Source organism: Sorex araneus, chromosome X (assembly GCF_027595985.1).
Source record: "Sorex araneus isolate mSorAra2 chromosome X, mSorAra2.pri, whole genome shotgun sequence".
Taxonomy (NCBI): domain Eukaryota; kingdom Metazoa; phylum Chordata; class Mammalia; order Eulipotyphla; family Soricidae; genus Sorex; species Sorex araneus.
In genome coordinates, this window is record NC_073313.1 from 351,598,220 (window position 1) to 351,614,027 (window position 15,808).

Genomic DNA, 15,808 nt, shown 5'->3' on the forward strand with positions numbered 1-15,808 from the left:
TTTCTGGAGGACAGAGAAGGATCTCTCTCCCTCCACCCACTCTCTCTACTTCATTTCTCAGTCACCCTTACCTTGGTCTACGCGCTCGCGCACACACACACACACACACACACACACACACACACACACACACACACACCCTCCATGGCTTCGGAACAGAGATCAACTCTAACAACTTTGATTGTGTTCAGTCACTGTTGGGGATGAGGTGGTAGGGTGAGTGGCACTAATGGGTGCTTTTAAGCAGAGGTGAGGCCTTCGCTGTGGATGACAATCACGCTGGCCTCTTCCTCCCTATTTCTCTAGCACAGGGCTGCTGTTCTGCACCAGATGTGTCTCTCTCCCAGGTCCCAACTCCTGCACATCTCGCAGCACCCGGCTCCCGTGACCCCTCTTGACCTGCTTTCTCAGACTTCATGCACATCACTGTGGCCGTCCTGGGGATTTTCCTCTGGGAAAGGCTCCCCCCTAGCTCGTCACCATCTCAGAAACTCCTTCAGGAGCTGAGACTATCTGATCTGTCTTGATGCTGCCCAAAGCGCAGGCACATGGCACTCAGGCACTCGGGTTTTCTGAGTTTCTAAAGGAACACTCGGCCTCTCAGATTCAAGGAAGAGAGAGCGAAGAGGTGGCTGTGGTCCACTTGTTTTCTGACGCAAAGAAAATGTCTCCAAACCTAATGATTACCACGAATAGGTCTGCTCGAATAACATGGATTTGCTTTCGAACCAACCAACTCCCTGCTTTCAGAAACAAGGCTCAGGCTCTAACCATTTCTGGAAATGTATGTTCCGAGGCCCCACATGCAACACTGCCCTCCAGTGGGTGCAGGGGCCCAGGTGCCTGCATTCTCTCCTGTGAAGCACCTCCCTCTACAGGCCTCTGGGTACTGATGGTACAGCCAAGGAGACGATGACTTTCGGGCCTTCTAAAGAACATATCTAAAAGCAACGCTTTCAAGAATAGCACTGTTATCCCATTGTTCATCAATTTGCTCGAGCGGGCACCAGTAATGTCTCCATTGTGAGACTTGTTGTTACTGTTTTTGGCATCTCGAATACGCCACGGGTAGCTTGCCAGGCTCTGCCGTGCAGGCAGGATACTCTCAGTAGCTTGCCGGGCTCTCCGAGAGGGAGGGAGGAATCAAACCCGGGTCGGCCAAGTGCCAGACAAATGCCCTACCCACCGTGCTATCGTTCCAGCCCTAAAGAAGAGGGTCCGATAAAATTAGAACCTTTATTTCCCCAAACTGTCATCTTTTCAGGTCAGCCTTCTGCTTAAATCACTGTTTCACGGCTGTCCTGAGGAGAGACTCAGAAGCCCGGCAGCTGGGCTGGGATGTGAAACCCCAGGGAAAGCCTTCCAGCTTCCTCTGGAGGCAGGCAGTATCGCGAGAGCCCCAGCAGGCTGTCGCGCGTGCCCTCCTGTGCCCCTCCTGGCTTCACACGGATACAGTGGTGGAGGGAGGAGATTTTTCTCTGCCTGGTAACCCTTTCTCTGGAGTCTCTCCCCGCTCTGCTGCCTGATTTCTCCTCACCCTCACAGTCCCACAGTCCCCGTGGCTTCCATCCCTCTTCCACAACACTGACAAGCAGGTAGTGTGGCTCCCTGTAGAACCAGAAGCCACCAGAGGGCAGGGCCAGCTGGAGCGCTTGCTCACGCCAGCACCCTGCTCTGGTGCTCTGCTGTTTCCTCAGGCGGCTGACCCTCCCTCGACTCCACAGCCAGGGTCTGGGTGAACACCCTGCAGAAGAACCGGTACAGTCCCCAGTGGGAGGGTCCAAGGAGAACAACCCCACTCCAGCCCATTGGTTCCAGGCGGAACACAAGAGGACAGCTGTTCACTTTGACCTACTTTTCCCATGCAGCGTCCCCAAGCGGTCTTGACCTGGTTAGACCGTGGGTCCAGAGCATGACCAAGCTCATTAGTGGACAATACCAGCGTGTGAGTAAATGGCTAATACTCTGAGCAAGAGCCTCCGCCCTTATTTCTACATCAAGGTACTTGTGGAATCGGGCCTCAAGGATGCAAGAAGGCCCAAGAATCTGTGAAAAGCCAGTCAGAGCAGAAGAGCCCCCGACATGGTGTAGCAGGCCGGCACCCCTCCCCGCCTTCATCCCTAGCCACCCTGGCCTCTGTCTTCTACTCCATCCTGTTTTCCACAGCAGGTGCCGAGAGGCAAGCACATTCCCCCCTCAGAAGTTCTGCTCCGCCTCGGATCCCTTCTCCCTCACTGCTTTCTTCTCTAGTAAGGCATGTATCAGGAAGCCTTCGTGAGACCCTATGAAACAGCAATGCCTGACCCCCCAAATCCTTATCTCTATAACTTGGAGTGATTTTTTTTTTTATTAGTGAGTCACCATGAGGTACAGTTACAAACTTACAAACTTTTGTGTTTGCATTTCAGTCATACAGTGATCATCTACCCATCCCTCCACCAGTGCCCATTCTCCTCCACCAGTGTTCCCAGTATCCCTCCCACCACCCCCACTCCAACCCCCACCATCCCACCCCGCTTCTGCGGCAGGCAGGGCATTCCCTTTTGTTCTCTCTCCTTTGGGGTGCTGTGTTTTGCAATAGAGGTATTGAGTGGCCATCGTGTTTGGTCTATAGTCTACTTTCGGCCTGCAGCTTTCAACCTGAATGGGTCCTCCCAACTTTGGACTGATTGATTTTACCAGAAAAGTACTGCCTCATAGAACATATACTGGATTGTATACACAATGATGGTTCCCTGATTTCAACAGAACATTGTAAGCTCCATGAGAACAAGGACTTTTGTTTGGCATCAAGAATAACCTACCTACCTACCTACCACACACACACACACACACACACACACACACACACACACACACGCATGCTTCATAAACGCCGTGAAGAACATGGCTGACGAGAGGAAGAAGCATCCCCCAGGGTGGACACCGCAGACAATGCCTTGGCCAAGATGAAATGGATGGATGCTGGCAGCCTGACATTCTTGCCAAGCACCAGGCCAGGAGGTCTCCCCCATATCCACTGATCCCAATTGTCAGAACATTTATTCTGAGATGGCAGTCATGCTGGTCTTTTCTCTTTTTTATTTCCTGTTTTTATATAATTTTTCTTACTGAATCACAGTGAGAGACACAGTTACAAGGCAGTTTATGATTTGGTTTTAGTTACATAATGTGCCAACACCCATCCCTTCACCAGTGTACATTTCCCATCACCAGTGTTTCCAGCTTCCCTCCCATCCCCGCCCTAATAATGCTGGTCTTCAGTGAGAAAGTTGCTGGGAGTAAGGAGGGTCTCTGTGCAAACCTCCTAGAATAAAGGACGGGGCCAATGGACAGTGACAAGGCCTGAAGTTGATGTAACAAAACAAACATTTCAAGAGGCCCAGTATTGGATGGGAACTGCCCCAAGTTCAGACAAGGAACATCAAAGATGGAGACTGACTCTAAAGACAGCTCTCTCTCTCTCTCTCTCTCTCTCTCTCTCTCTCTCTCTCTCTCTCTCTTTCTCTCTTTGATTGGTTGGGACTTAGAGTCATGTAAATAAGGAGTCTCTCTAGATTTAGACTCGGGTTCAAAAGGAACCCCACAGGAATCAAAACTATATACTTCTTTGACTCTAAATAAAGGGTGGACAGAAAAGGAAACTACTATTTTTCACAAAGCAAGAAACTATGCTAATAGATCGCTGCTTTGGATTCTCATTATAGGCCTTCAATATATGGTATGCTTTCCCCTTCTTACAGAATGGATAACAGAGGCTGAGACACTTGAAAGGACCTAGACAAAACAAAGTAAGAACAGGCAAGGCCAAATAAAGCAAGTCTTGAACTCTGACTGTGGCTGACTGTGGACTTCAGACTACAAAGGAGGAGGTGGAAGGTGAAGAAAGTCAATTGAACTGTGTTTGTGGGTGCAGTGAGTGCAGGGGCAACGGAGGTGAGTGTCTCAGTAGTTGCATGGTAGGTATGATAGTAAATATTCCGAAGAGGTGTGGATTTGTATTCTGAAAATATATGCAGTACTGTAAACCAACATTATCTCAATTTAAAAAAAAATTGAAGTAAAATTATTGAAGCAATAAATGACAAAATTGAGATTAAAAGTCAAGTATAATTCCAAAGGTTCTTCTTTCTCTGAATTATGTTATTGCAGGGATCACTCCGGGGGGGAGGGGGGGCGGAAACCATGAAAGGAAGAAATAAAAGCTTATGCTCCTAAAGAATGAGAATTTAGTATTAGGAATGAGTCTGGGGTAACATGATTCTGGGAGCTCAGAACTGGAAACTCCCTTTGAAGGCACCGGATGCCTTCTGGGCTGTGCTCAGGTTTATGAAGTGACTCTGGTTTAAGTTTTCAAGGAAACTCAAGACATGTAGATGAAAAAGAAGAAGAGAGCAAAAGTTACAGTCTAATTAGCGGTGCCGGGCTGTGGCTTCTCCCTGAGCTCATATATGGGAGCACTGGGTCAGTTTCAAGGGATAAATTAATACAACAGAGTCCAGGAAGTTCAGCCTCGGGGGTCCTCAGTTATCGGGGTGTGGGGGGGATACTAGCACCTGTCAGATCCAAGTTCAATCAAGAAGTAAATACGATCCTTTCCTTGCATATGAGAAAAGAAAAAGTGTTCACTGCTGATCTGGAGGAGGTTAGAGGGGAAGGACTATGCACTGACAAGCAAGCGGAGAGTGATGTAGGCAGGTAGATAGGGAAAGGCCCTTGGCAATGAAAATTGAGATTTAACAGAGTCTCTGGGAAGGAGACTCTTAAGACTTGCAGAAAACAAAAGACCCAGAGGAAACCATCAGCAGACCCTAAGGATAATGATAACCCCTCCCCAGGAGGTTCCCCAAAGAAGGCCATCACCACTCCCAACCTCCCTGGTAACCTTAGCAACGAACTATTACCTGGAAAGAAAGCCCACGTGGGTGGGGCAGGTTGAGGAAACCTTATAAAAAGACACCTTGAACAGAGGAAGGGCGTGTACATGCTGCCTGAGCCCATGTGCTGCTTGTGCCCTCGTGGCCAAGCACATGTGGTGCCTGAGCACATGCAGTGCCTGAGCACATGTGTCGCCCGCATCTCCCCCCTTGAGATGTGTACTCTCTTACTTTCGTGTCCAGTGCTAGGATGTGTGTAGAGCTTCCTCCACCCTTGGAGAAGTTCTCTCTTGAGCGCGTTATTCTTACTATTTCTCTCTCCCACTTATCCTTTCCTCCTTCCCTCAGAAACCTCTAAATAAAATCTATTTACTTCACTGCTTGTCTACTCCTGAAATTCTTTTCCGAGAGCGAAGACAAGAACCCAGTAACTCTGGGTCCCGGGTGGTAGAGGCGGCTGAGGAGAAAGTGACCGTCTTTCCCCTCCCTGCTTCACGGAAGTCACCCGTGGGGCCCACCGACATCAAGAGGACAAAGGGGATGGTGGCCTTGGGGGAGAACTTGACCATCTGGAAACACCTCAGCAAATGTGAGCAAGTGAGAGGCCAACCAGACCCGCTACCAGAGGGAGACCCAAGTCCCGTCAGGGCTGGACGACGGAAGGGTGAAGCTCTTTGCTCCTCTACATCTACACGGACAGGAGGGACAGAAACACGCCTTGAGCTCCAACGGATTCTGCAGTGGAAAAGCCTCACCAAACCACAGCTCTAATTTCCTCTCCCGCATGTAGTTTTCGACTACTCTATTTCATGCCTACGTGCTCAAAAAAAAGTCTCAAGTCGGCAACAGCTCCCACTCAGAACACGGTTATAGAACCACCCCGGAACCTTTAACCACCTTAAAACTGCAGCCACCTTGAAATAATTGAAACAATTATGATGTCCCTCCCCTCGCCTTCCACACACATTTCCACCCATGGACGTGGTGATAGGAAGCCCCCAGCCAATCGCGAGAGATAGAGAGTAATGACCAACTTGAATACGCCCAAGGACTCCACAAGGCTGCAGATGCCTTGTGCTCTCCACTCAGCACGCTGGGGGTGTGTATGTGTGGGGTGTGTGTGTGTGGGGGGGGGGGGCGGAGCTCTGCACCATTTGCGCACACTAAAGTCTACCGTTGCTTACCTGGAGAAATCTCTTCTGACTGGAGTTCACCAATCCAGGCTGATGGGGCTGAACGTCAGCAGAGCAGCTGTGAAGCCAAGGCGGGTCTGTGGCTCTGGCTCAGGACCTTGACCTCCGAGAGTGCTTCTGGGTCCTTAAGTGAGTGATAATCTGCTGAAAGGGAATGCAAACCATGTCACTAGGGAGAGGCCATTTCCTGCCCTGCCCCCAAGGGCTCTGCATTCTGTAAGGAGAGCAGAGGCAGCCTGCGCCGTCCAGAATCAGGCAGGAGCCGAGCTAACAAGCTAAGAAGCCAGTGAGAGCTCCTTCTCGAACGCCTTTGGGCAGTGGCCATTGTGGAAACTGAGGCTGGGATGGCAGAGAAGCATGCCCTGGCGTGACCCCTAGGGAAGGAATCCAGAAGAGAACGGGTCTCCGTGGCTCTGGCCCGCTGGCATTTTTTTAAAGCAGCCACATGGTCAGGCCACTCAGACAAATGGTCATTGACCTTGAATTCGAATGGGAAGTCTTTGGGGCTTTTTTTTTAATTAGATTTTTTTTTTTAAGGGAGGTGATGCTCTTTTCCTCCCTGGGGTCGTTCGGTTTGTACTTTTTGTAGTTTGACTCTGGGGAGCAAGATCAGTAAGACGGTCCACCTTAAACATGAGCCTGCCGGTTCCCACAAGAAAATGAGAGCAGGGGTCAGCTCTGAGAGCTGCGCCAGGCCTCCCGTGGGGTGCTGTGGGGCACTGCCCTTCCACTGACGTGGGCATGTGCACCCTATCCTCCGGCTGCTCTCTCAGCCCCGCCTCTTGGACTCTGGTCCCTCTTTGTCTCTGTCTGTCTTGCCTCGCTTGCTAAGGTTTCCAAAGAAACCAGTAATAATAGCCTTGGGCCCTCCCCGGGATGTTGCTGGCATTACTCTGGCTACTGTGCAGTGACCAGCCACTGCTCTGTGCAGGAGACAAAGCCCAAGAAGGAAGTTCACATGTACCAAGCAAATCACAGCTCTATAAGGTTAATCGCATCAAAGTATCTCCCTAACATCCTCAGCAATTTCCCGAGGGGCAGAATGTTCTGTAGTGCCGTCGAGGAAATCCAGTGCAGACAGGAAAAAGTCAGGCAGATTCCCAAGCCCAGATTTATGTCTCTGTCCATTAAAACTGGACTGTGGCGAGGCCACCGAGACGCTCACAGCGTGTTCTTTTCCCAGGGTTTCCGCTGCACGCAAGACCGCGCTTTGGGGAAGCAGTCGGTGGCTATCAGTTTGGGAAGGAGGATTCTTAGTAGATTCCCTTTCTGACAGAAGATTCTAAAGGCCCCAGTTTCCTATCGTGCTCTCAGCCTGGACTCACGTGCCCCCCCAGAGAAGCCAGGCCCGGCCCGGCCCGGCCCGAGAGCCATCAGGAAATCATGATTATCAACTCTGGGCGCTTTGTTCCTGTTCTCAGACAACAAGGGTCAGGGCTGGAGAGATGGGGTGGGGGGTGGGGAAAGAGGAAGAAAAAACAGGAAGTGAAGGGGGGGCGGTTGAGGAGGGAAGGAAATGAGAGAGAAAACACAGCAACTTTGAAAAGCCCTTGGCCCAATGAGAAAGTGATTGCTGGGCTGACACGTGTGGGGCTGGCGCTGCCGACGGGCGAGACCGGTCGGTCCGTGTGGGAACCAGGAGAAGGTTGGTTTCTTCCAACGTGGGGTTGCCGCCCTAGATTCCCACCGAGAAGAGCACAGCCCAAGGAAAAGGGAGTTCCGGCTGTCTGCCAGGACCCGAAGGAGGCAAATTTCCAAGGAAGGGTCCCTTGGGGGAATACCAGTCTCTTGGTTGGGGCTGAGAGACCAGTTGTGCCACAGAAAAAAATTCTGGATAGGAGGGAGAGGCTGCTGAATGGACGGGACGCCAGGGGCTCCGGTCCCCACCATTTCCTTCTCAAGAGTTCTCACTGTTATACTCATTTTTGGGGGGTGTGCAATTGGGGTTTGATTCACCCAACCAGGCACAGCAAAGACCCCCTTCTGTCGTCTCTAAAACAGACCCAGAGGACCAGGCTGGGAGGACTCTGAGTCTCCTACACCCCATAACTCTAAGGTTCTTCTAGAATCTTCCCCCAGTCTTTCTATCAATTTATGTGGAGGGATCCTGGGATGAGTTCCCCAGCTCCCAGTGTGTGTCCAGAAATATGGCCACCCCCTGAATATGGAACAATCAATCACACAAATCGACGACTCTGCCAACCACCTCATCTCTCTCGGACCAAGAAAGTCTACTGCTTCCTGGTGAGCACTGGGAAGGGAGCGCAGGAGGGACTGAAGAAGCTCTGTAAGGAAAAGTCCTCAGATGACCATCTCTGCTGCGTCTCTCCTATTTAGCAGTCTCCCCAACTGGCCACGCATCTGGGGAAACCAGCACCAAAAAACCAAACCAAACCAGAGCTTCTGAGAGAGTTTCCATGTCACCACCCTGGCTCTATTCCACAGACCAGCACTTGGATGGAGAACCTGGACCTGGATCCAGCCCTCCCTGCGCAACCCCGAGTGCGTGCACACACACACACACACACACACACACACACACACACCCCTTCTAGATTCCATCACAGAGGCTCTGTCCGGGAGCGGCTTGCGCCCAGGGTCTGCCTTGGCGTCTGTAAATCATCCCTCCACCATCCAAACAAACGCGACAACAAAACAGCAAGCAGATCTTTGAGAAGAGTCCAAGCCCTTGGAAGTAACGGCTGGGGGTTTCCTGTCCGAGTCGCCCCGAGGCCAGATGTCCATCAGAGAGGACAGAGATCAAGCCAGGAAAGACACTTGAAACTCCCACGCCGCATCCCCACAACCAGCTGACCTCACACAGCACAGTGAGGATTTGCTGCCAGGCTGATGGATTGAGCAGCTGCCACAGTCCCCCCCCCCCCCGCGCCCGCCCCCCGCACCCCCCCTCCTCACTGCCTGCCCCTCATCCCCTCCTAGCCCAACATCACACAGACCCTCCACCCCACTTTCGTAGCACCTCTCAGCCAGTGAGACGCCTTTCCATATCTTCCTGTGATCATCTTTAGGGAGGGGCAGCGCAGAGGGGGGTCATGAGCCCATTGTGAACAGGGCAAGGAAGTCCACAAACAGAAAATCACTTAACTAAGGTCACAGAATAGAACTGAGACTAGACCAAGTATCCCCGGACCTTCAAAATGATGACCGGTGACTTTATCGCGACACCATGTGGTCCCCATGCCCCATTCAGTAAAGACAGGGGCTGCGGGACCGCTCTGACCCACAACGTGTCTTCCACTCTGGAATGTTCCTGGACTCAGGCCGCAGGGCCAGGGCAGTGAGTGGGTCGGACAGGGATGACAGGGATGTCGATGACAGGGACTGAGGGTTACAAGACCATCTGCTGGTCTCCAGGCCGGGCAGATAAGGAGACTAGCCCAGTGTGGGAGTCGGTTGTCCTAAATCCCAGATAAGCAGTAGTCAGGCCTGGGCTCTGAAGGCCTTAAGATCCCAGTGCTGCCGCCTTTCACAGCCCCAAGTTTCCTGGGCAACATGAGGACACACCACAGCAGGCCTTTTGGTAACTAAACAACCCCCTATCCATGGGGACTTCTCTGTGTACCCGGAGTTTTTAGCATCATTCGTCTGTCAATGCCTGGAAATCTTATATAGGCACTGTACCTACTCACATCCCTCTGCTTGCCTTTATCCATGGAGAAACTGAGGTTCTTGTTCAACTTCTGAATGCTAGAGCCCAAGATTGAATTCAGGCCACTGGGTGTGACTTACTGATTATAGGCCCTCTTGGAGAATTACATCGAAAAAGGAGAGAGAGAAGAAGGAAGGAAGGAAGGAAGGAAGGAAGGAAGGAAGGAAGGAAGGAAGGAAGGAAGGAAGGAAGGAAGGAAGGAAAGAAAGAAAGAAAGAAAGAAAGAAAGAAAGAAAGAAAGAAAGAAAGAAAGAAAGAAAGAAAGAAAGAAAGAAAGAAAGGAGGAAGGAAGGAAGGAAGGGAGGAAGGAAAGAAAGAAAGAAAGAAAGAAAGAAAGAAAGAAAGAAAGAAAGAAAGAAAGAAAGAAAGAAAGAAAGAAAGAAAGAAAGAAAGAGGAAAGGAAGGAAAGAAAGAGAAGGAAGGAAGGAAGGAAGGAAGGAAGGAAGGAAGGAAGGAAGGAAGGAAGGAAGGAAGGAAGGAAGGTGAAGGAAGGAAGGAGAAAAAAAAGGTAAGCACACTAAGAATGAATGCCGTCTCATTCGAAGGCTAGAGGAAGGGAGAGAGCTCTCCAAGAGAGAAGACTGAGACCTGCAGAGGCAGCCCCAGGAATGTGGTCCCCAGGGGAAGTTTTCAGTGCCAGCCAGCTCCAGCCTGTGACATCCTGGGGCTGGTTTCTAGAGCAGCAATCATCCTGGGAGAAGGAAGCAGGCTGCACTCAGAGGACACAGAGGGAGGGACTGAGACGGGAGAGCGAGCAGAGTGGGTGGAGGGGGAGTGGCATGGGAATGCAGTTCCCAAGTCTCGGGGATGGGCCGGCTGGGCACAGGGCAGGCAAGTGCTGTCCCCACCAGTACAGGCCCCTCCTGGGACACTGGCTCTGGGGTTGCTGCCTGCTTCCAGCCACCAGAAGATCTGGGAAGTAGGACAGGGCAGGGTTCACTATTCCACAGACAAAAATAAATAAAAACAAATAATCGTCAGAGAGTAATAACAAAACTAGTAACAACAAAAATAATGGGGACGATTGCTTGTTGCCAGCCAGTCTATAAGCTCAGAGTTTACTTGCAACTGAGCTCAGGAATCACTTCTGGTGGTGCTTGGTGCTTGGGGGTCGGGAGGTGGAGGGGAAGAGCTGGGGATTGAACCTGAGTCGGAAGGCTGCAAGGTAAAGCCCCCTACCCACTGCACGAGCTGGCTCCTACAGCAGTACATTTCTAAAGGGCAGTTGGGCAGCCCAGATCCTGAACGTGGAGCTGTCCTCAGAACTGACCAGACCTTCCAAACATGAGGGTGCGGTGATTCTCCCACCGGGGCTGGCCTGTGGCCACTGAACAGAAGGAACTGGAGGTCGAAGTATGGTCTGACCGGCCTTAGACTGCGTTTCCTCAGGAGACGTGTTGCTGGGACAGCCCCACCCTTTCTCCACCATTCACAGACTCTTCCCCTATCCAGAGGGAGTAGAACTAGAGTCCTCTGGCCAGGCACACTCCACCACTGGGCAGGCAAGGAAGGGGACAGCGGTCCAAGTCCGCTGTGCTGAATCTTTCCCGAAGAGCCTCTCTTCCCAGGCGTCTCTGGTCTAGAGGAACAAGAGTCGGCTGTTCTTTTGAAACAGCAGATCAGCCTGGACTGTAGCTCCTACCGCAATACAGAGACAGTCCGAGGCTCCTAGGAACAGCGTGTGTGAGGGAGGTTGTGAAGAGGCACTTCTGACTCATTCATCCCTGGAGCGTCCCAGCACCTGGACAGTGATTTTCTTTTTGTTTTTATTTTTTTTGGGGGGGAGGGGGTGTCACACCCAGTGATGCACAGGGGTTACTCCTGGCTCATGCACTCAGGAATTACTCCGGATGGTGCTCAAGGGACCATATGGGTTGCTGGGAATCGAACCCGGGTTGGCCACATGCAAGGCAAACGCCCTACCCTCTGTGCTATCACTCCAGCCCCTGGACAGTGATTTCTGAACATCGTACAAGTTCACCGGCCGGAGGAGCCCCAGAAATACCTGAAGTAGCTCTGGGAAGGGCTCCGGGCTGCATCTGGTGGCACACAAGTGACAGGGCTTTGGGTCTGTTTGGCATCGGGGCTGCAGCAAGTGAAGAGGTTGGTAAATGGATGAGACGGCCCAGCTAACTAGGTGCCATTCACGGACTCTTGGAGGCTCAGCATGAACACATGTTGTGGGGGCCACAATTCACGCCCCCGTGATGTTATTACTATTATTCCTATGAGTCATCATGAGACTAATAGTAATGCTATCCTGGGGAGACCTCAGGCCTCTCAACTCGTGGGTGGAAATACAAGAAAGAGCATCCCGCGGCCCCCGTGTTGGTCTCCCAAGTGACAGCAGGGTCTTCTTGATCCTAGTGAGTGCACCCTCAGACTGAAATTTTCAGGGGGACTCACAGCAGGGAGCAGTTCATGCCGACCACGTGGCTGACCCCAGAACACCAATGTGTGACCGGGGTGCCTCAGATGATCAGAGGGTGCCAAGTGGACCACGGCCATGGCACAGGGGTATGGCAGCTCTTCTCCCTGCAGGCTCACTGTATGCAAGCTCCAAGGACAACCCCCTCCCCCCCACACGCACGTGGTTCCCGAAGCTCTCCTTCCCTCCATCCACCAAACGCTGCCACACCCCTGCTAGCCACATGTTACACATAAGGAAGTGGTGGGCTACTCAGGAAAAGCCAAGATGGAGCTGACCCAATGTCTGAAACTGACTCCGGATATAATTCTATGGATTTAGCTGGAACCTTGGGCTATAGAAGCTGTTCCACAGGTTAAGGAGTTCCAGGTGTTGAAGCTGCTTCAGAGTATGCAGGAGTAGACACAAGTTATCAGAAAGTAATGTCTCCCCCTTTTGTTTACTTTCTGGCCCTTAAACAAATAGTTCTTCTGTTTACTTGCAAATTTTTCCCTCCCTTGCAATCTTTGCTGATTTTTAGTAAGCTTGAATATCCCTCTGAGTCAGCAGTCAGTGTCTATTAGAACCCGAGTTCAGGCGCAAGGTCTAGCTCTAACCATTGTGCTCTCTGCCCAGCTCACTGTTTACAAACAGGCCAGCTGTAGGCGGCCCATGGTCACAGAACCAGGACGTGAGTCAAGTCCTTCTGTCCAGGCTTACTTTTGTTCTATGCCTCAAGGTTGTGGTTTTACCTCTGTCCCTGATCTTCGTCAAACCCGAATAACCACTAGGAAAGTGGCAGGATCCCGTCAGGGGAGTTCAGCAAACTCCCCCCAGGTTTCGTACCACAGCAAACATGCCACAGTGAAACCCTTCTTTTAGCGAAATTTCAGTCCTTCAGTCCTCCTCTGCGGTGAGGAAGTAGGTGACACTTTAGGAACACTCCTAAATCAGCCTCCTCTTTCTGAAAGGCCTAGACACCAAATTTCAGAGAAGCGGACTAATTCCTGCTGCCTCTTTCCTTCCCAAAGCTGCAACTTCAGGAGCCTTGTCTTTGAGGGAGGGAAAGGAATGACAGAAACAGACCCCGGACCAACTTTCAGGGGTCACACTTGTTCATCACAGGGACCCGGCCAAGAGGATGCTTTGATGTAGGATGAAGACAGCAAGCAAAACTGGCTCTATCCCCGACGTGGTCCTGGCTGGCTGTGAGACCTTTAGACACTCCCTTCTTGTTAGTTTCTGACCTTTAGATGCAAAGTCTGTTAGACGCAGATCTTACAGCGAGACACGCCAGCAAGCCTCTCGGGCTACTTTGAAGATCAAGGGATTTTAAGGAACCGTAGCTATTTTTGTTCAACTTTTATCTCTGCCATTGGATGGAAAGAGGAGAAGGAAGTGGCAGTCTACCATCTCTCTACAGGTTACTCAAACTAGCCCAGCTCCAGTAAGGATGAGGAATGTGGATGGCTGACTTTGTCAGATCAAGCTTGTCTGAGGGCAGTGATGGGCTCCGTGCAGCTGGGGAGGGAGGAAAGAGGTGATGGGGGTGCAGTGAAAAGGAAGCACGGGGGCTGGAGCGATAGTACAGCGGGTAGGGCATCTGCCTTGCACTCGGCCAACCCGGTTCAATTCCCAGCCTCCCATATGGTCCCCTGAGCACCACCAGGAGTAATTCCTGAGTGCAGAGCCAGGAGTGACCTCTGTGCATTGTGAGGTGTGACCCCCCCCCAAAAAAAAAGCAAAAAAAAAAGAAAAGAAAAGAAAAGGAAGCCGGGATATGGCTGGGATCATACACCCATGCTTATTGTGAAGCTGAACAGTAAGCTGGCAGGAAAGAAAGAAAGAGAAGAGAGAAGAAAGAAAGAAAGAAAGAAAGAAAGAAAGAAAGAAAGAAAGAAAGAAAGAAAGAAAGAAAGAAAGAAAGAAAGAAAGAAAGAAAGAAAGAAAGAAAGAAAGAAAGGCTTGTCTAAGTTTTTTTTCCTTTTGGGGTCACACCCGGCGATGCACAGGGATTACTCCTTGCTCTGTACTCAGGAATTACCCCTGGCGGTGCTCAGGGGACCATATGGGATTCTGGGAATCGAACCCAGGTCGGCCACATGCAAGGCAGATGCCCAACCCGCTGTGCTATCACTCCAGCCCAACTTGTGTAAGTTTTTCAGGGAGAATAGAGTGGTATGAAGAGCCTGAGTTCTTGAGCACTTCAGGAGGAGAGTATATAATGGAGACAATAGAGCCATTTCAGTCTCTTGAGTGACCCAGCTTGCAAGTGGCCAACTTGAGCTTCAGCAAACATAGTTATTCCGGAATAGATAGGGGTACAGGGGCTCAAAGCAGACAGACCTGACCCTCAAGAGGAAGACGAACAGCCTGAAGCCAGGGCTGTCTGGGAGTAGAAAAGCAAAAGGGTGTTGTGGCTAGACCACGTGGAGCACCATCTCAGCAGAGCCCAGCTGCCAATCGGCGTTTGTTTCCCAGGCTTCCAAGGACTCAGAGGTGCTCCGGTATCTTCCACACCAATGGACCAATGAGTCACAAGGAGCCAACCCACTTGAGGGCCACACTTATTCCCCTCACCCCCGTGAATTCTCCTGCAGCCGCTGGCCTATGATGCCACCAAAAAACACCTTATGTTCTGTGTTGTGGAGAAAGACCCCACTTACGCTCCAATGCTGGGTGGAAGGCAGAGCCTGGAGTTTACAAAGCAAGAGATCTGGCTCCACGCTCCTTCGATCTCCGGAAGACACTGGGCAAATCAATGACTGTCAACTGTGTAATGATTAGGGATCATTGGAATTTACAGCTCTCAACGTCCAGGTGCTCTTTCGTGGGTGAAGATCTTCTAGCGAGTCAAACTGATGATATATACCGACACTTGAGAGTCATTTTCTTTTCTTTTGGTCTTGGAGCTATACCTGGCAGTGCTTGGGACTTAATTCTGACTCTTGGAGGGCCGCATGGGATCCTAGGGCACTAACTCAAGTTGGTCACGTATAAGGCAAGTGCTGTATCTGGTGTACTATTGCTTCGGTCCAAGAGAGTCATTTTCTTGTGTGTGTGTGTGTGTGTGTGTGTGTGTGTGTGTGTGTGTGTGTGTGCGTGCGGTGGGGGGGTGTCTGTGTCTGTGTGTGTTGAGTTTTGGTTTTTTAGGTTACATCCAATGGTGCCCAGCAGTTACTTCTGGCTCTGCACTCAAGAACTGCTTAAACTCAGGAGATCATAAGGGCTATCGGGGATCAAACTCAGGTCTGCTGCATGCAAGACAAATGCCCTACCCAGTGTACTATGGCTCCAGCCCCCAAGAGAGTCATTTTATTACAAAGAACGATTTTCTTTTTTCTACTAAAAATCCCACCAGCCCTTCCTACAAAATGTGGCTATCTGAATCCAACAAGCAGGTGCTGAAGTCCAGTGTGGGCACTCGGATTCTAGTCTCTCACCCCACTAATGCCCGGCTGTACAACCTTGGCTGAGTCACCCCTCTGTCCCCCTATGACTGCCCCAGTTTTCTCAGCTATGTCTCAGGGCTCATTGTATCTCACTCATATCATTTTGCTGTGAACTCCCTATTCTAACACTTCCCCCAAAGCCCAGATCTCATTTCCTCTGGATACTCGGAGGCGAGCCATCCTTCACCTTCGTGGGCAAAGCCAGACAT

At 51.1% G+C, this 15,808-nt stretch overlaps 1 protein-coding gene across 6 annotated transcripts in view; it reads right to left on the bottom strand.

Annotated features, from left to right (window-relative positions):
• The window catches only part of CYRIA (CYFIP related Rac1 interactor A), a 117,768-nt gene that overhangs the window by 64,652 nt on the left and 37,308 nt on the right, over positions 1-15,808 (bottom strand). For 3 of the 6 annotated variants that reach the window (XM_055122974.1, XM_055122977.1, XM_055122976.1), the window contains one exon: positions 6,062-6,214. The gene's annotated coding sequence lies outside the window, so the exon portion shown is untranslated. The remainder of the gene's footprint in view (positions 1-6,061; positions 6,215-15,808) is intronic. The other 3 variants (XM_055122975.1, XM_055122979.1, XM_055122978.1) reach the window with 1 other exon arrangement.